This window comes from Falco peregrinus, chromosome 5 (assembly GCF_023634155.1).
Source record: "Falco peregrinus isolate bFalPer1 chromosome 5, bFalPer1.pri, whole genome shotgun sequence".
Lineage (NCBI taxonomy): Eukaryota > Metazoa > Chordata > Aves > Falconiformes > Falconidae > Falco > Falco peregrinus.
In genome coordinates, this window is record NC_073725.1 from 33,606,165 (window position 1) to 33,628,211 (window position 22,047).

The window sequence follows — 22,047 nt, forward strand, 5'->3', positions numbered from 1 at the left end:
TGGGAACATGTTCTCCAATAGCTAGCGCTAGCTGTTCTGAAATCAACTTGTTCCACATACATTACATGAATATGTATATTACTTTTTAATAAAAATCAAAATCCACTTTTACAGGACATCTAATTCTGCAATCCAGTATTTCAAAATGCTGCAGAAAAGTGTTTTAATGAGAAATACAATATACAACATTGTAAACCCAAGGAAATTAAGGATATATGCTTAGTTTGTTTCATCACTACACTTCAGCATTAACAAGCTTCTGTCTCAGCTTTAAGTCATTGATGAAATTTTTTTCATATTAATAGCAATTTAGTAATTTTTATATAGTGCCTGTCAGCAACATGCAGAGACAGTCTATTCCTTAAAAGATATGAAAATGCTGAAAAAAACAATTAATCAGGTCTCCCCAAGTTTAAGATATTTAAGTAATAGCAAATTCTTGTTAAGGGTTTTTTTGCTTGTATAGTTTGGATTTTAGTCTCTGTTGTTCTCTGCATTTGCTTTGAACAACTAGAGGCAACAGAAATAACAGAAATTAGTACATAAAACTAATATATATAATATATATAAGTATATAAGTGCAAAGTACATGCACCAAAACTAGTGCAAAATTAAGTTCATTTTAAGTGCAATTTAAATGGTTTCTAAAATGTAGAGTAGCACCATGTGTAAGGACACAGCACAGAAACAGGAAATTGAATGCCAAGTAGATACTGGGACATCTGCGAATGTGCTAGGCTTCAAAGAGTCCTTTAGCATTTTTTAAGGGAAGAAAACAGAATTGCATTCAAGAAAAAAATTTGAACTGAAATTATACAGTGGCAAGATCATAATACTATTAAGGGCAATGTAAACTACTTGTAGAATACTGCAGGAAAACAGCAGCCTCTGCTTTATACGCCAGGCTCCATGGACAACCAGAAGATTCAGTTTTCAGTTAGAAACTTTAAATTAATTAATTTAATAATATAAAACTAATGATTCTTCACATAATAGAAATGTGAGCACTAGAAAATTATACCAGGAGTGGACAATTCATTACACTGAGGAAAGCTTCTAAAATTGCAAAATCACTTTTTTTAAGGAATAAGATCTGCCATATTTGTCATGCATGGGAATACATTAAAAAGCCTGGTTTACAATTTTGTTGGTGTGAATAAGACAAAGCAAATGGAGAAAATCAGAAATCAGATCTTAGACTTGCTAAAATTGTGTAATTCATATATTAGGTGGCATTCATAACAACTCTTGATAAGCCAGGCAAAAATCTTTGTGTAATCAAATAGGCAAAGTACTCAAACTTTAACTAAAGTAAAACTAATTTCATAAAAGCAAAATTGCTTTTAGCAGTTGGTGCCTAATACAAACTTTGGCAAGTACTGAACTGGAAAAGCAGCAATCTACCACCATGCTGCGCACCAGTTTATAGCTGCTGATACCCAAGAATGTAACTGGAGTTAAGTCTATAGCAAAAAAATACTACTGCTGCCGTTAATGTTATGTTAAGGGAAACTAAAAAGATTGATATCATAGATGGTGTTATTCTTGGAAACATAAAAAATAGATGACTATTTTCTCCTTTCCCTAAGGTGGCATCAGTAGCACTTGGCTAATTCCTGACAGATGTTTATCCAGTTTGTCTCTAGGAATTCCCAGTAAAGGAAATTTGCCTGTGATGACCTACTGTATTACTTTGTTGTCCTTAGTCTGAAGTGTCTTCATCGTATCTAACCTGAGTAGTCTTGGTGTAGTTTGTGCCCAGCTCATTTTTTTTGGTATGGAGTAGAGAAAGAATACAAATTATTCCCTTCGTCTGTTATACTACTTATTACCTACTAGAAGGTCTATCAGACCATCTCTTAGTCTTGTGTTATGTACCCATTCTATCTCCAATTTCTTCAACCTTTAGTCACAGAAAATGTTTTCTAGACATCTGATCATATGTGTCGTTTTTTTCTGTGTTCAAATAAAACATGAGAATTCAATCCAATTACTCCCTTTGGTTCATGGCTTACTGGAACAGTAGTGCTCCCAATTAGACACAATGCTGCATTTGGTGTCTTATCAGCACTGAGTGGAAAAGAGGAATTAATTTATGTCTTGCAGAGGATACCTTTATTAAGAAAAATTAGCCCTCTTAATATTAGCATGATTTTCTTGATTCATATTTGACTTGCAGTTCATTGTTAATTTCAGATACTATTCAGAAGAACCACTACTTCATATCTCATTTGGGTTTTTCATAGGTGATTTTTCCTGTCTACACGTAGAAAAATACATTTAATTGAATTACACCCTCTTTTAATTTTTACTGTTTCTCCAAGGAGCTGTGAAAACTAACGGTAGCCTACATATATTGCGCATTGCCTCACAGATTGATGCCAAATAATATGCACAGTCTCTAATCCGATATGAATAGAACCCACTGTATGAATTTTGTAACAGTATGTCAGGAATTGTACTTGACAACACACAATCTCAATGTATGCTTAGAAAGGCCAGAGGAGTAAACTCAATAAAATTTTGCTTGACATGGGCCTCTTAGTGCTTTAGGACCATAATTCAGGTTGGAAGGGATCGCAGGAAACTGTTAGTCCAATCTCCTGTTCTGAGCAGGGTCAGCTATGAGAGCAGATCACGTTGCTCAGGGCTTTATCCTTTAGGGTCTTTAAACCCTCCAAGAGTTGCAATGGCACAACCTCTCTGAGCAACCTGTTCTGGTGCTTTACTGTCGTTATGGTGGAGATGTTTTTCCTTATATTCAATCTGAATCTCTCTTGTTTCAACTTATATTCTTTGTCTCACATCCTCCCGTTATATGCCAATGTGAAGAGGCTAGCTTTCTTATCATGATAACCTCCTCACAGGTACTTGCAGGCTGCTATTAGATCTCCATGAAGTTTCTCTTGTAGCCTGTGAGTCAGCTCATCCAGCCAGTCTTTTTTTTTTTAAGCTATTTTCCACCAATCAAAACCACAACATCCCAGCTCAGATACAAGAATGCTGGGGTAGATGGTGTTCAAAACCTCACTGAAATTGAGCATGACATCCATTGCTCTCTTCTCATCTACAAATACAGTTATTTTATCATAGGCAGCAATCAGAAGGCAATTTAGCTATTGGAAGGAAAGTGATACATGAAGTTTAAAAGGAATTCTTGACACTAGAGTGTTTATACGAAAAGTTTGATTAGTATGTTCAAGCCAAAAAAGGGGTTTTTTTCTACACCAGTCTTAGAGCCCTGATATGTACATATGTACTATACCATGTATAAGTACAGGGGAAGAAGAAACAAAGTGAGCTGTAGTAGCTGAATGACTATGTGCAAGGTTAAACTTGATGAAAGCACAAAGCATGGAAGAACCATAAAAAACGTAAGCCAAGCTGTGTGTCAGTTTGAAAGCAGGAGCTAGAAACCATCTAAGAGCAATGTAGAATAAGATAAAGATTTTTCAAGTGCTTACATCCATCATTCTGTCAGGGTGGCAAGATACCAGGAGAGAAGTTCCATCTGCTTCCCAATAATACTGGAGTCACTGAAACAAACCAAATATTCCAGAAAAATGTGTATTGAAGTAATCAAGTCATATTTGCTCTAAAAAAGCCCAACAGCCTCCCCTCAAAAAAACAAACAAACAACAACAAACCCCAAGAAAACAAAAAAAAAACCCAAAGCCCAAACCCAAGCCAAAACAAAAAACCTCCTCAAGAATATAGTAGGGCCATCTGAAAATGGAAGCTTGTCTTGGAAAGGCACAGATTCAGTGAGTTGGACAAACATAGCTGATACTATTAAAGGATAAATAAGCAGGCATGATAGAGGCAGGAAACATCAGGCCAACTGTCAGACAGTGGCAGGAACAGTTACTGATATATTTTGGGAAAGAAAGAAAAAAGTTATTTTCCCCATAAGCTACACAACCTGCTTTAACAGTCATACTTTCATGCACTAGGTTGATATTATCATGGTGGTCATCAAAGACAGGGTTCAGTGTTAGCGTGTCACCACAGACTGTTTTCTAGACAGTGGGCTTGCGATGTGTTTCTGCAGTTCCTGCAGTAATCAAATCTCAGTCACATCACATCATTTAGTCAACTTCCTGAGGTTATAAAGTATTAGAGGGAGTGTGTACGTAGACAAAGTATGTCAGCTTCTCATGGTGATTGTCAGGGTTAGCCTTTTCCCCATGGATAAAACAACATAATTTATGCTACTTCAAGCACTCAGCTGCTTAGCATTAACTGTGGGTCAACATGTATATGTGGACAGTTACTTCAGATAAGCTTTTGTACTATAGTACTTCTGAATATCTAGTTTGTTTTATCCTAGCTATTTTCCATGTCTAACCCAGACCTGTATTAAAAAAAACCCTTTGCTAATCAATTATACAGCACGTTATCTTAGCATATAGAAATATTTTCACAAATTCAGTAATAACTTTTCAGTTCAATGCTTGAACTTTAAAAAAACAAACTCCACCCCAAAACCTAAAACAAAATCCTTAAACCAAAACCCCATATACTTATGACTACATGCCAACATTACTAAAACTGACAACAATAAGAGGAATAAAGTAGATATAGATAGCCTTTAAAAATAAACCCTATTTTTACAACTGATTCCTCACAGGTCTAATCTCAGATCTTGCCAGGATCAAACCATTTTCACCAGACAGTCCTGCAGTCCCAACAAAGCAGAAATACATATTGTCAATTATAAGATGGATGGGCATATATTCCATGAAATACACAATAAAGGTACCAAATTTGAGTACACATAAACCAGATAAAAATGGAAGATCGTGAAATACTCATTTGCTGAGTGAGACCTGAGAAGTAGGATGTGGAAGATGAATGACCAACAGACAGTGAGGCAAACCCTCGCATAAAACCAGGAAACAAGAAAACAACATCAGAACAGTCTCTGTTACCTTGAGAAGAACTTGTATCTGCACCAACATCAAACCACATAATGACACAGTCAAAAAATTTGTGCAATGCTTAGATGTGAAGAAACAATCCTTTAAGCTCAGGGAAGAGTAGCTTAGTTGTCAAGCAATTTTAGTTACATAATAATCAATTCAAATGGAGAGACTGTCAATGCTATGTATCTTTTATGGGGAAGTTATTGAAGAATGTTAAATATGTAGGGAAGTTACAATGCTTATTTTTAGTGTTTCTCAAATGATTGTCTCAAAGTGAGACAAAACTGGTATTTTGATAAAAGCATTCTCAAAGAATGCATCATTAAATGTTCCATTTTGACTAAACCTTAGGAACCTCGACTTTCACTAAATACTTGGTTGAAAAGAACGTGTTGGTGGAGGAAGAAGCCATTTTGTATACTTAGGGATAGGAAAAACAGGAGAGCTCACAACAAATGTCTGCTGCTTAAGCTTACTGTGCTTTCTCTTCAAGGTGGGTATTCAGGAGAAATGAATCAGTGTTTCTGTCTACCTTGACCACCTTCTAATACTTGGGAGGGGCAGGAGTACCACAGGAATTCTAGGAACAAGCCATAGACATGCAGGATGGAAGTGGAATTGTGTAGGCAAAATCACAGTGGAGGTTGAGGGTTTGAGTTAGTTGATTAAAAGTTCAGAAATAATATAAACTAGGCAAAGTCTATTGACTGATATGATTATACAGGATAGGAAAAACACTCATACTTTTGTAAAAATCATTTTTTGTAACTGATTTGCACGTGGATTATTCAATAAAAGTTCCTGGAAAATTAGCCAAATTATCCTGATTTACCAAATTTGGGACTGCTGGCAGTGCTGTAACTGCCACACATTCACTGAAGGTTACAAAACCACAACAAAAAAACCCCAAACAAAAACCCCCAGAGAAATCAGGCAAAACCAATAATGGAGTCCTTTTTAAAAAATCTCATTGCTACTGGATGTCTCACAATGAACAGTTCTTATTCCTAAAGATAGGTGAGTACTTTACTTCAGAGGCTCACCCTTCACTGAGGCAAATAGCTGTTGGCCAACCCAAAGACACAAAGGTAGTCAGCTGAGTACCAAGCATCATTCCACAGAAGCCAACTTTGCTAGACCTTGATCGTGTACACTTATGCAAAAAAACTTGAAAATATTATTGAAAAATAATAGTATGCCGATGACGACTGACCTCAAAAAGACTGAAAATGTTTAAACCAAAAAATTCAGCTATCTGGCATTGACTTCCTTTATAGTTACTCATAGCACTTTGTATTGTTTTCCATTTTGTGAGTAATAATGCTGAAAAAAATTATGAATAGATTTCCATTGCTGTTAAGATGAGAGTCCTAAAGTAGGTTTTCCAGAAACAAGCATAATTTTGAATTTACTGTTCTGCTACTGAATTAGTTTAAAGCCTTTATGGAGCCAAAATTAGGTCAACATGAATCAGTACTGAAAATATTTTACCATAAACATTTTCTTCCTTTGTTTTCTTTCTTTTTCTTTTAAATAAATAGTAAATTTACCTGATGTTAATAGGAGATAAACTAATAATAACACTGTTTAACTATCATCTGATTTTTTTGTAACTGCATAGGATGTTACAGAGTATATGCTACCAAGTCCCTTGCAGCTCTGTAATTAAGAGTGTTTGAGCATATAAACTGATCTTGTAAACAGCTGTATTGTCTTTTAGTACAAGTTTGTATAGAAAGAAATATTACCAAGATAGGTAGCATAATTTGCCTTAAAATTTAAAGTGTGGAATAGTGCAAACTTCCCTATGTAAAAATGATAGATACCAGTCTGAAATGAAAACAGGTCTCATTGGTGTCAGTGCAGTATTCGAGGTGTAAGACCAAACCAAATGCTATAGTAATGATCGGTATTTACAGATAGCGCCTATAAAGGACTGTACTAGCAGCTGTTGTATATCCTTGCATTTAACTAGAAATGTTCTTTATAAGTGACTGTTTAGGTAACTCTCTGATTTTCACCTCAATTTCGTTCCTCTTGGGCATTCCGTCCAAATTTTAAATTTAAATTTTAAATTCCATCCAAATTTTAAACTAACTTATTTTTTTTACCAAGTTATGTATCTGTTACATAGGTAAAAAAATACATATTTACTCTGTTCACACTTGGGTGGATTGCCTAATCTGGCCAGAAGGACTGCAAAAGTAATGCTCTCTCTGAGGATAACAGTAGAGTCCCTCAGAGGCTTACACTCTTTGTAGACCCAGAATTGCTCCTTCCTGGTCTAGGCTGATCAGCTGAGTGCATGCTTTAGGCCCCCTGCTTGGGATCTTTACTATTGGTGCTCTTCTGCATACATATCCTAAAGAATCATCAACAGAATCAAGCTCCTTAGCCAGCTTAAAGCTATAGCTAATCTTACTCAGACTATTTCACTTGTACAAGATACTTAAGATGTGAAAACATCAGATCTGTCTAGTTACTGAGACAGGATTTAAATCAGAATCTGCTAACATCCTTTCAGCTGAAACTTTGAATACCTGTGCAAACACATACACAAGAACATATTGATTTGAAAAAAATAGTGGAATGCTCTAGGACAATAATTAAGATAGTAACCTGGAAGAGAACTGTGATATCCAGAGTCCTGTTCCATCTGTTGTTTTTGTCCAGTTGATTAACTTGTACGTGGCAATTCAGAAAGTTCCACTACTATAAATGACTTCTCTAACATCAATATGTACATAATTTTAATGCTAAAACAGAACTTATGCAAGTAGAACACCTCAGTCTTTCGTTCAGTCTTTACTACATGATAATTGATATCATAGCAATATGATGATATTCTCACTTGTATGATCTACAACAAAAATATTTTTTGCAAGTGTATTTAGTTAAGGCAATAAGTTATATGAATGTGCCTGGAAGAAATGTTCTGTAAGTTCTTTGAGACACAAGTCAGTATTATATGCTGGTTTAATAAAAAAGACCCCAGTCAGTTATCAGGTAGAGGGGAAACTTCTTTAATACTACAGTCAGGCTGTGTTTTCTGCAAAATTATTATCACAAAGTAGTAAAGGTCTACGACAAAGACAAGTGTACTTTTATGACACTTAATATGTTACTATCAAAATGCACTATCAAATATATATTTGCACGGTCATGATTTAATATCATTCAGCCTTAACCAGTCACTAAGAGCCTCTTATTCTGCCAGTGGGGAAAAATATGACTGCTTAATTCTCATAATCATAAATTTGAACTTGTTATGGGTCTGCTTCCCCATCGCTATACTCTAAGTCATCAAACTCCACTTCCATTATATCTCCTTAGTTCTTTTTATTTTACTTTTGCAAAACTGAAAAAAAGAAAAAAATCCAAAAACCTGTTAGAAAAATCTTACATAGAAGCCATATTTTTGGCTTTTCTTGTTAAAGGATATTTCATTAGCATCACTAGAAACTTTGGCTGTCAGAATTTTTAGTCACAAATAGCAGAGTCTATGTAGGGTTGTTCCTCTAACTGGCAGTGTAATCTCATCATCTTTTATTTAATCTATGTTATTTCACAGTATAATTATTTCTCTTTTTTTAAATGTAGTTTATTAGAGTATATATCATTTACAAAATGGAATTAATTTTAGTTCGTGGTAGCCACACATTTTGAAATTTCAAAGCCCCATAGCATTTTGCTGTTTATGGTGGTTAAAAGGAATTATTTTTTTCCCCTGTAGAAAAATATTCTAAGGACGTTTGCTATTTAGTCCCTGATTCAATGCAGAATTTAAGCTCATGCACAACTTAACACTAATTTAATGTGGCATTTGAGTATGTGTTTAAAATTTCCTGATCTAGTGAAGCATTTAAATACTTGGTTAATTTTTTAACCATTTTCTACAGTTTCATTAGTATGACTGGACAAATGCACATGTTGAATTCTAGGCATTTAGTGTAAGCTATTTCATTATTTGAGTGAGATTTGTGGGTATACATAACTAAAAATCACGTTTATTAGTTTCCTGAACTAATATGAATATAAGCACATGCTTAAGTGATTTTGTGAATCCTAATCATCACTTTGAATGTGCTAATGGAATACTGTAATATATTGCTTTATTTCTGTGCCAGTGAGGGACAGAACACTTCATAATAAACAATATTATTACTTTCTAATCCAAATCACTTTTTTTCCTGCAAAAAGGGTTAAGAGAATGAACAATTCATCTATGTATGAATGTAAATATATCTGTGTTGATGTTGGGTATATCATAACCTCAGTCTTCTAGCCAAATCTGTAGAAGTGGTTGCTCTGTCTGTGGAGAGAATTCTGCTCTCTTTCAGGATTATGTTCAGAACAGCTTCAATCCCAGATTTAAAATACTGTCGTCTTCAAAAGTTATTGGTAGTTCAATTTATAGTTATCTTGTTTAATCTCCAAACATTGCTATTCTTTTACAAATTAGTTATTTTTATAGGCTTTTGCTCTTTGCATGTTTAAACTATTTTTACTTTTTTCAGCTTTTGTTGCTATTGAAATTCTTCTGCAGAAATTTTAGATCCTATGGCAAATAGGAGTGGTGCAGGGGATAATACAGTTTTTTTTGTTGCAGGTGGTTATTTGTTTTGTATGCCAGAAAGCCACATACATATACTACATGCCATGGAAATCTGGCTCTGTAGAATAATTCATAGATAAGGAGCTATAGGAGCGTCTCTGAAGGTTTCCCCTTGCTGCTGTGTGATGATGTTTCCCTGAGCATGGAGAAGGTGAATTCCATAACTAGAAATACTTAGCCTTAGGGTTGGTAATATCTTTATTGCAACACTGCTGGTGGTGTTTCCTGCTAGCTAGTTTCCTTCTACCACTGTGGATTTAGTTTACCTTGTAAATCCCTCTTGTCATCATAACCTTCTACTATCCATAAGGTGTATCTGGGTATGCTGGTAAGAGAGCTGCGCTGTACTACATGTGATGTGTAAAGGTATGTTCATAGCTTACTCTACTACTTAATGAAACTTAACTACCACAAAAAATGATTCTTTTCTTAGGTACCATTTCTTGTGCTTTATATAAGTACAAAGAAATTCAAAGGATTTAGATTATTCCTACTGTTTGTTTGGCTATTTATTTATTGCAGTTATAATGCTAAAATGTGAATGTGTGCTGGAACTTCCTGAAAATATACATGTATGTTATATAGACTGATTGAGAATTGTGTGTGTGATTTCCCTTATAATGCAGTGAGAATACTGGTCTGCTGAATTCACTGCGGGTTTTTGTCAGGATCAGTGAAAATACAGTTCTGTGGGCTATATTTAAATTAGCAAGTAATTTGGCTCAGTAGGAGTGTAGCAATTGATGCTGAGTCCCTTCTGTCTACAAAACACGCAGTTTGGGAGCCTTAATTCAAACTGGATGTAGTCTGTTTCCCTGCGATGAACTCTCCTGGCACATGCTTGTCCTAAAGTGACCTAGAAGACTGGTCACTGGTTTGGCCTGTGTCCCCCCACGTTATGGGAGGAGCACAGCAGCCACACTAACTGTGCTTCCTCCCAAAGGTATCTGCCTGAGATGTACTAGTCCTCGCTTCAAACAGAATCACAGGAAGTGGGGATGGTTACGAGATTTGCTTTAAAATGTCATTGACGCTCCGACAGTTATGCAATAAACCTGAAAAAGTCATACAGTAGTATAGTGTGTTTAACTTTCACCTAACTTCTTCCCCTCCTATCTTCCCACATAGATTTTTTTTTTTTTCCTGCATTTTACGGATTTGAAGCTCTCTTGCATCTAACTGTTCATAATGAGGTTAGAACAATGGAGAATACCTTGAACAAAACCAGACTTGCTCTAGATTTATGAGTAGTTCATGCACTTATTAAGCTATCACTTATTACCCATTCCTGCCATGTAAAATTATTCTTCTGGTGTGAAATCAAAGGCTAGAAAGTGACTTGTTTCCTATATTCAGTAAAAACTTCTAAGAAGAATCATTGGGAGAGTCTTAGGCAGTTACCTAAATCCTTCTCCTTCATTCATAAGGGATTTTGAAAATCGAACAGTTTATAGAATTGTGAGGATGTATATTAAATTTCATGATTGATAGTTGTATTAAATAAAGTGCAATGAGGCATTATAACTTTACTAAGCAGATACCGTAAAGGATATTTTATGGGCAGAAGTGCAGTAAAATGAAACTTTCAGTCCTCAATATTTTGTCTTTGCTTGCATTAGGTAGTAGAGATTCTGAGTCTTGTTTATTCAGGGATTTTAATGGCGGTGGGGGTGGGGCTTTTCTTGGTTTTGTTGGGTTTTTTTTTTGGAGGAGAGCTATTTGTTTTCATAAAGGAAGGGTCTACAAAGCAGCCTAGCCAACAGCTACTGTCGCAAGTGACAGTTATAAATGAGAGTATGTGCCTAAAGACATAATTAATCTGCAGTGTGCACAGAACAGCTCCTTAGCTAAATACAACTAAATCAGCTACACAGTGTGTAATTAACTTAAAACTGTATTAGTCGTAGTACAATATTTTTCATTATATATGTAAGTTATTATTTTCTCCATATGAAATTTCTAATATACTAAGTAATGATTAGGATTTCATTATAGTATTTCATTCATATTATCATAATGTAATTGTGATGTATGTTCATCTTGTTAATGCTGTTATACTTAGTTGTTCTTAAAAGAAATGTCAAGGATATCAGGAAAATATTATGTGGGTTTTTTGCACACAGACTGAGAAACATCTCTATTCAAATGAAATTGAAATTTTAGTCCTTGTCTTGATTTTGTAATTCTGCTTGTTAGTGATGACAAGAATATGTTGAGGAAAGGTGGATGCCAACAACACTTTATATGGAAGTCAAGAGTAAGGTGAATAAGCGTTAAGGCTGGTCATAAGACTCCTGGTGAGCTTAAAGTAGAAAGAAGCTTAGAGGACTGATAAAATGACTTGAAGAAAAAAGACCGAGATTTGGAAGAAGTGAGGCTAGCAACAGAGGTAAATTTCATCTGGAAAGGGAATTTATGAAATGTACAAGCTGTACAGAACAAAAGGTGTGGTGAGTGTATGCTGATACTTTAACCTGGCTAAGCTATAAAACTTGAGTCTCTGTGTACACATGTAAAACATGTGAAAAATAGCTTAGATATAAATTGTAATCATGGTGTTTTCACATCAGAGTTAATCCTGATATGTGTAAGCAAGTTTATGTAAATGAGTTGCTTTAACAGCTTCTCCCTGGCAATATCATTTATGTTTTTCCCACGCCATTAAAGAACCTGTCTCAGAATTTTGCCTTCACAGGTCTACCAGAGACCTACTGGGTCTTCCCAGACTGCCTGTCTGTAGCTGAAAGTTGCCAAAGAAACCATGATCATGCAGACTCAAGTGCCCATTGAGGACATGAAGTCCAGTTATTTCTGAGAACACAGTATAAAAACCAATCTATTACAGGTAACAAAGAGGGAGATCAATTTTATATCAAATTAAATGTATAGATATTTAATTGCAAACATTTAAGAAACAAATTCTAATTAATTAATTGCTTAAATTATTTATTGGTTAGCAAATGAGAATGTGGTAAGCATTGGAATTTTTTTCCTCTGGCTTCTGATTCTAATTGGCTTGGTTTAGAACAGTCCACCCATTGACTACATTGAAAATTTCTGTTAAAAGTAGAAGATTCATCTAAGGTATCAATCTTTTGGGTGAATGATGAATACGGTATGATGCTTTTAGCGTGTGTTATGTAGTCATAGCTGTTGTCTTCTTGATGCTATGAGGGAGAAAGATAAATCAAAAATAGAGCAAGAAAAGCATTCTGGCCACAGACAAAGGGATAAAGAAGAGAAATAAACATAGAATTCTGAGATTTAAAGTGGGCACTTCTGCAGATTTAAAAAGGAACTGGATGTTAAATTTTTGTTTTGGCATCAGCCATACAGTCATATGTACAGTATGCATCTGCACTCAATATTAAGCCTAGGTAGCAGAGAGATTCTTTTAAAAAAAAAAAATAATCCGGCAAATATTATTTAGGAAGAAGTTTTTAGTTTTAAGAGATTTGCATATATCTGAGAAGAGTTCATGTCACAAAACACATGAAAGTAACAATGGTATACCAGCCATTTAAATTATATGCACTATTGATTTTATGATGTATGTTATACAGGGAGGAAATATGGCGGAAATATCTAAAAATCTCAGAGAGCTAGAGTCGTCTGCCATTTAGTTTTATTTACTTATCTAGAGACATGATAGCTTTTGAGATTCCAGTGGTACAAAAATATTATTTATATCACCAGATCTGCATGTTTTCTACATTTTTATGGCAAAGTCCCAAAAGGAACATGATTTAACTAAACTGAAAGTGGGTGGATTTAGCCAAGAAACACTTAGTCTTATGTTATCATCCAAATCAGGTGGAACTAGAGGCAAATTACTGAACATAAGTTATTCTGTGTCCTTATTGGAACAATTTGTACTAAAGAGCCTTTACAGACACATAGCCAAGGAACTCTCTATTCACTGCTTGTGGTTTTACAGTTTCTTCATATAAACTTGAGTTATGAGGGTAAAACAGCATATTCTTTGTTTCTGTGACAATCCCAAGAGTACTTAGGCTTATCACACAACAAAGAATGGGTCAAAATTTTTGTACTTATGCTCTTGTTTTGTGTAACTACTGGTGGTGTCACTGGGCTGACGTGGCACACCAGAATGAAAGACGTAGGACCACACCTTGTAGTCAGTGCTTTCCAGTGCATCCTGCTAGGCAGTCTTACTGTGGAGGATGCTCCCACCAAGAGCTGTGCAATCACATCAACACTTATTGCACAGTACACTATGGTAGGGTATGCACCACTTGCACCTGCACCTTGGTTTAGCACCACCAAGCCACATACACACTCTTCAGTAACCATGTAGTGTAAACAGGGCACCCTTTCCATGATAGGCTCTGGTACTATCCTGGTAATGAGGTTCCAGCCTAGAGGGCTGTCCTTGGCATATACCTGCAGTACTGCTGCTGTGGAAAGACTGTTCACGCAGCCATTCTGGTCTCTACAGTGATGAAGGAAAAGCTCTTCAGCTGCTGGATTCTCTAGGGCATTCACATATGCTCTCCTTACTTTCCTGCTCTGGCTTTTCGTGTTTTCCTTTTCCCTGTACTCTGTAACTCACAATGTTATATCTTATAACTCATGATACAAGAGAAGCATCAGGATTGGCACCAGTCACTTTGGAGTTGATCATGGCATTAGCTGTTTATAGTTGCTGTCTAGAGCTGTTGCCCTAAAAATTCTTTGCCAGATTTTTCCCATGTTTAAAAAGGTACTTAATCCATAGGTATTGCATGTTACTACATTACTTCTTTCTTAGGTGTGTATCCATTCAAACAAATCAGGTAATCCAGAATGCTAAAGGAAATAAATAGCAGAAGTCTTGGTGTTGTCTGAAGAAATAGATGCAAATTGGAATTCTGTGGACCTCTATACGTCTGGTACTTGGGAATAGAAAGGTGCAACAGATTACATAGATCCAGCCCCACCAATCTTGGTTGAAGGGAAGAAAAATTCTGTAAAACACACAGCCTGGGAAGTCAATTCTGACCCCTACAGGGCTTATTTAGGTTCCTGCAGCATTTTGGTTCCCTTAGAGAGTAGCAGGTAAAAGGTCTGCTGCCTTGCATCTGTAAAATCCCATAGCTGGTGCCTAAGAGCTCCTTTTACCATTTTTCCTTCTTAGGCAAACTCCATGTTAAAGGGGGTGATATCAGATGTTCATTGACATGTTTCTTTGTTTGAAAAGGTTGTCTGTGACCTGACACAGATTTATCACTGTGTCAATTTATCAATTTATCAATTTATCATTGATTTATCACTGATGCGAAATATCCAACCACATTCACTTATGCTAGGGCTGCAGGGAAGGAAGCACCCCTACTTCCCAAAGAGCAGTGGTTGGAGAATCTTTGGGGAAGTGAATATACCCAGCAACAAGCACTGATGCCTGGGTAGAAGTTGGCTAATATTAAAAATAATTTGCTTTTGGACTCTGGGTTTATACTTGCCTCTCTTGATATCAATGAGTTTCACTGTGGTGATCCTACTTCTTTTGTTCTGTCACTTTTTACGCCAAGTAAGTGATGAGACTGAGAGGAGGAAAGGCTCTGCCAACGTTTAGAAAAAATGCTGTGTTAAGCCAAAAAGAAACATAGTGGCAGGAGAGTCCTTTGATGGTTCTGCAGTTCAGGAAGATTGCTATCATTTCAAATACTGCTATTTTCTGCTTTCATTGCAAAATATCTCTGAATAAAGTTCAGCATTTTTTTAAGGCAAAAAACTAAACAACAGGGGTTTAATGAGAAAAAAGTCATTTTCTATGATCATTTTTGAAGTTATTAGATTTATAAGCACAGCCTTAGTTAAATGGCATTTCCCTTCTTAGGAGTGTTATTGACATTTTCATATGAGATAGAGAGACCTTTAATGAGATCTCAATCAAAGGTAATATTTATATAATGATACATGAATTCATAAATGCTAGTCAAATAAAAATGCTATAGTCCATTTTGGCCTTCACCTTATGGAAATCTGTGCAGGTCATAAGATGAAAAAGCTCAGTGAATGACGACTAATACTCTCTGACTTGACTGTCTAATTATGTCTGGCTAATTGTATGAGTTAATGTTTGAAGCTGAATCTTGCAATGTAACTTAATCCATCACCCAGACAAAATGCATGGAAAAAGATACTGAAATTTTCTCCTTTGTTAGACATATGATCTCCTTATGTTTGAGTTTATGGTGATTTCCCTTCTCATGGGTGAAAAGAACCCAAGAGTGTTAGTTTGTTTGTTTTTTTTAAAGGCAAAATTTATCTAAACTGTATGTTAGCTACCAAAGAAACATGCAGACAAGCAGACAGATGCTTACAAAATTGCAGTCTGTTACCTTTTATTGTGGCTTTGAAGGGCAAAAACATACTAAAAAATCAACACAGTGTATGAATTTCTTCACTGATTGAAGAGAAAAGGAGGAAAGGTATGAACTGCTATTTCATCTCTGCTTTAGCAGAGAATAAAGTTTGACTGGTAGAATCTCTCCCTGTTACTTAAGCTGGTTTTGGAGATAGAGCACAGACTCCAAATTAACATCCTGAGTGATCTGACCCTGTGACGATATTGACACCTGAGTTCAGTTAAGGGCTGTGACACCCACAGTAGAGAGGGAAGATGAGGTAGGGGGTCACCTGCCTGTTAGTTTCTAGATACTACAGATTTCTAGGCACTACAGACAATAGCCCTTACTAAGTAGTACTTTTCAGCAAATTCCCAACCTCAGAGCACTTGGAAAAGAAGCAGATTTCATTATATCTGTTTTATTCATAGCTAAAATGACTTTTCAGAGGCTATTCAGGAAGCCATGGGTAGAACTAAGAAAGAGTCAGATCTGTGGAATTTTAGACAAATTTTATGTAGAAGGGAACACTGTCTTTCTTGACTTTCATCTTGAGCTCTTAAGTCCATTCCCCATGTGTGGAATACAATTCTTTTTCTACCATAACTTTCTTTACATGCTTTGAATTTATAAAATTATGTACAGAGAAAATAGTGATGCTATTCTTGTGCTTTGATCACCTACAAGTAATCGGTGCTGTGGATTTTCCATTACATGGGTAAAGATATACATCATTCTGTCTGAGCACGAGCTCAGAATCGGAGCCACCTTCTTCACGTTAATCCTGTGTGCATAACAGATTGGATCAGAGATAGCTTAGGGATGCACAGCCACAGCATCGCTGACTTTTTCTTCATTGCATCTTTTTCCTCTGTGTTTATAGCTTAATTGACACACATTTTAACCCCGTTCTTTCTTTAGTTAAGTCCAGACATTACGAGAAAAAAATGCCTTATAGTTATAAATTTTGACCTAAAATCTTATTTACTTTTTTATGTAATATATAGCCATATATTCCTTCTAGTGTCACAATATCTTCAAAATCTAAAGAAAATATATTCCTTCAAATATTTCTTGATGAGGCAAGAAGGAATATTGTATTTGGTATTTTTTAATTTCTAGGCTAGGCAGCTTTTGGAGATAAAATGAAGACATAGTTATGGGTTATTGTTGTATTTTCAAAATCTTATTTTCAGACTTGTTACTCAACCAAACTTCATGTGTTTGAATGAGAGAGCTACTAGTGTCTCAGGAGGAAATTTTCCTTTTCAGGACTTCTGAAAAGCTCTGGGCCACTTCAGTCTAGTCAGATTTATCTATCTAAATTTAACATTTAATTCTGAAAATTTCATGCTACCACTGCCAAATTCTTTTCATGGTGTTGTGGGAGTGGTTTTGGTTGATTGGTTGAGGTTTCTTTCTTTTCTCCACGCCCTAACCCCCCTAAGTTCAGGGCAGAAAAAATGTCCATGCCAGAAAATAACATGAAAAGCAAATAATCAGGAGGATCAATATTTCCAAATTGTCAGATGAAATTTTAAAATGAAGCTTACAATGCAAAGCAGCACTCTAATCTGGTGTGCACAATATTAGGTATCACAGTTTTGCCTGTATGGCACCAATATGTGTCTACAGAAATAAAGCATTAAAAAATAATGAGGCTAATGAACGTGGGTTCTTGTAACTTTTGTTGCCCCAGTATACCTACATTTCATAAGCAGTTGTCAAAGATTTAAGTAACTACCTCACCTCATTTCATTTTGTAACCCCAGAAGTAAGTACACTTGATGTCACTTGATTCACAACAACATCCATATTACTAGTTATCCCTTAAAAATGGCTCTCATGAATAATGAAAATAAATCCCTTTTCTACTCCCATAGCAAGAGGTTTTAAGTGCTACCACCTGGCATCTTAGCAAAAGATCATAATAAGCATGTTTTCTTACAATAGTTCATTGAGATGGTACATGGCAAGAATGAACAAATTTCTACTCTTAGTGCCAAATTAGAAGCTCTACTCATCTATAGCAGCTTTGCCAGACCAAGTCATAGATGGTTGTTCTTAGAAGCATGATTTATAAAATCCTTATTTTGTCTTCACTGGTTCTGTTCTTGTTTGTTCTGTAGGAAGTCTAAAGCCAAACAGCTGCCCTTTTCCCACGTGTGTTCAGTCGTTTTCTCTATTTTATCCATCTATCTATTCTATCTTCATTTGTATTCAGCCCTTCACTTTTTCCTTCATAGTTCATTCCTTTATTTTGTAATGCTCATTTATTGTTACCTCATCTTCACCACTCTCTTTTTAACTCTTGTCACTTACCTGTCACTTTTGTGTGACAGGAATTGTTCCTGCTTAACAAAATCAGTTTCTAATTCCATTTAGCTAAGTAGGTTCAACTGCTTTATGTGGACACTGAAGCAGTTTAAAAGTGGCTAAAACAGTTTTAGCTTAACCCAATTAAACTAAATCAATTTTGACCACTCTTTAACCACTTTAAAAGCAGCCACACAAATGAGTGCATCAATTTTGTCTAAATTAATTTAGATATATCAGCACATTTCACATCTGTAAACTCATAGTATCTCTTTTACCATTCTTTCTCATCAGAACACAGAGTCCCACATTTTATTTTTGTTCCAGTACTCTAACCTTTGGACTGGGCTTATTCTGGAAGACCTCTGAAAATTGTTTCAGATGAACAGCCTGCAAAATACAAACTTTCAGAATACAAAAAATGGTTTCAGACAGTCTCATTGCAAAACACTGTGATTAACTCAATACTAGGGCACAGAATGTATAAGTTCACTGTCATTAATTAGTGAACACTTCAGCCTGTCAGAAAGGTTAGTAGGGCTTCTCAGATACCAAATATTGGAAATTTCAAGGACAAATCTCAAAGAATAAATTATTTAACAAGTGTGTTATCTGGATCCACCTCAGTCTTCCCTCTCTTCTCATTTCTTGGGTGATAATAGCTATCTTTATCAGCAAATATTAAGGGTTTTCTGTTTTAACACTGTCAGATACCTAGAAATGAAGCATGGGAATTACAGTTAGAAGACTGCATGCCCCAAAGCAGCAACTCTACTTGAAGATAAGTTGTTGCTAGAAAGGCAAGTATGATCCTTGAAGTTCTGAGGGGAACACTGAGTAAAGGTAGCATGCTCTGGATGCAGTCTTGGTAAGTTTGTCCAGCTGTGGTATCCATATTTCAAAAAGGATGTTGAAAGACTTAAGAAAGGTTCAGAAAACTGTAACAAGAGTGGTTCAGAAGGTTTAAGAGCTTTATTGCAAAGGACAGTGACAAGACAACTTGATCAGTCTAAACGTACCTTAATGAGAAGAAAATATATGATAGTCAGCAGCCTGTTAAGATAGCAAAGATCCTCAAGATATAAGCTTAAATGAGACAAATCAAGGTTGGTCATGAGTCACTGAAATTTAAAAATGAAGCAAATTAATCAGAGAGACAATCTGCTTACTTTCATCACTTCAGCTTTCAATTTGAGATAGTACTGTTTCTGGGGAAAAAAAATATAGCTCGGGATGAAATGCTATTTATTTATTTAGGAATGGCAGTGTTGAATGTTATTTCCTCTTCAGACAGGAAATCATAATGAACTCTGTGTAGGTGGGTCAGCAGGACCTTTCCCATGTACTTCAACTATACCAGGAATTCCTGTTCCAAAAGAAAGGAGGAAGGGAAGCAGCAGCACACAGGTGGGCTGCTGCTGGGGCTGCCAGAGCTAGTCCTTCCTGCTGGAGCCTGCTGGAGCTCCTCTGGCTTCTCAGTTCCTCTGCCTGCCTACAGCTGTTTGCTGCTACTCTGTACGTAGTGCTATACTGCTGCACTTGTATAACAAAGACATTTTGAATGGCAGGGTAGATGCACAACTTAAAGGAGGCAAAATCTTTTGAAAGCAGCAGAATTGAAAAATACTGCAGTAAGTATAATAATAAGATTTAATTGTATCATAGTATAAAATAAGGCATAATATTATCATGATAGATTCACAATGACTGTAGTACTTATTAAGCAACATTTATTTTGATACACAATACTGTGAGTTTCTATTTTATATGCCAGTTAATTATGAGAAGGATTTTTTTATGTAAAAGAAACTGTGTCAAAAACTAGTAGGCAAATTTATTATTTCTTGCAATGCTAAAATATATAGTGATTTGGTGTTTAACAAGCTGACCTGCTTGATTTGAACCCTATTACGTATTTCTTCATAAGATGGTTCATAATGTTCCTAAAGTATTGTCAAAGTAAATACTTCAATTAAAAGAAATTCCTTTCTTTAAATGTCCTCCTTGATCACATCATCTCAGTCAATCTCTTCAGCCTTTACTCCCTCTTCTGTTTGAAAACTCAAAAAGCGATTGGAGTTGGTATGTGCCATATGGGGCTTCACTGAAGCTATTTAAAGACTACTGAGTTTAAAAGGCCCAATTGATTCAAATGACAATTTAGAAATGTGGTTAATGGCAAGAATAATTTTTTAGTTCAGAGAAAAAGAATAATTGAAAGTCCTGCAGAAAACCAGCATGTACATGTATGAAATTCAGTTGAAAAGCAGCATAGAATAATTATAAGGTCTTCCTCACCCTTGGCTCACTGCTTCAACTGCGTGGAGCTGTGTCATTTTGTGTACCATTTCCCTTTAACTATATTTGAAGTTAAACAGCATGTATGGTGTCTTTTTTCTGTCAAGAAGAGTGACAGCTTCTATAATTCCCTTGTTTCACAGAGTATAAATATTCCAATGACTGTTTTGATGGCTACAGTCATTGAGTTTTAACATGTATATTTATTGATTGCCTTGTTCTGATGATTTATGGTCAGCTGCCAAGAACAACTATGCTTTGCAGTTAAAAGATGTTTTTTCAAGTTAGACTAAAATAATAAGGTTTCTAAATGTAAAACACATGTAAAATAGCACAGATTTCTTGTATTTGGGTGGATAGAAGCAGACTGGGCAATTGATAATTCCTTAAGAGGTGACTTTCTGGAAGCTCCTGCCTGCCATTAATTTGCATAAATTTTCAAATGCAGGCTGCAAACAGTTATGAAAGTGCTGTTGAGGAATCTCTAGCTCCCAGATGTATTATGTAGCTTGGCTGGTCAGGTCAAGCTAGGAGATTACATACCGGGCCATGTATTCTTCTTGGCAATGTATAGACATTTACTCCTTGTGGGTGGAATATAAAGTCCCCCTGAATGGCTGCAAAAATCTGCATTTTCTGCAAACTTGGATATGTTCACACATATATACTGAGCAGCTAACCAGTTAGAAACACCAAATACATTCGGGATTCCTACCTTCGGTAAAGTTTTATTACACTTCCTTTTCTGATACAGCTCTCAGTAGACAAAACAAAAATCGGTACTGTTAGTTGACGTGATGTAATTGCTACAGGACTCCAAGGTCAAACTAGTAGCTGGTGTCTCAAATGGATGCAAAATGCATGGTAGTGGCAATGGAAAAAAATATGAAAAAGAAAAAAAACCTATAGTTTTACTTGCAATGCAGCTCTTTGTAAATCAGTTGGTATATAAAGATGTCTTATGTTAGTACAATTTTACTGAAATGGTTAATAGGTCTATAACTCTTTTAGTCCCAATGCTGTTCCCAGAGCAATGCACATCTTAATCTTTTTGGTATTCAGCAAATTTAATAACAGAAACATTTGACTACGAAGGCACCGTCGTCTTACGTGCAAAAGCTGCTGATGAAATTGTACATAGTTTGTCCTGTTTTAGATCAGGAATGAAAGTTTGTCTTCTAGATAAATATGTAACATCATTATCACACTTGCCAAGAACAGCATTATTATGTAATATTATTCATATAATCTGTAGGCTAAAGGACTGAAATATCTTCAGTTTATGGCCCCATCAGACAGAGGAAAGAGTCAATACGTCCCTTTCCAGATGGGTTTTCTAACCAGTTCGTTGAAACCTTATGTTCTGCTTTGTTCAGTCATTACCACCCTTGAAAGTGAGTGGCCCATAAGCTTGATGGAATGGAGAACCAGGGCTTGTTTGCCCAAGTATGGGTCAAACAGCAGCCTTCCTGGACACTGGCACTTTTATGCCACAAAGGGTAAGATGCTGTATAATTTAATCATGAAACTTACTCATGAATTT

At 35.8% G+C, this 22,047-nt stretch overlaps 1 protein-coding gene across 2 annotated transcripts in view; it reads left to right on the plus strand.

Moving 5' to 3' along the window:
- Positions 1–22,047, plus strand: part of DGKB (diacylglycerol kinase beta) — a 363,732-nt gene that overhangs the window by 160,966 nt on the left and 180,719 nt on the right. The window lies entirely within an intron of this gene.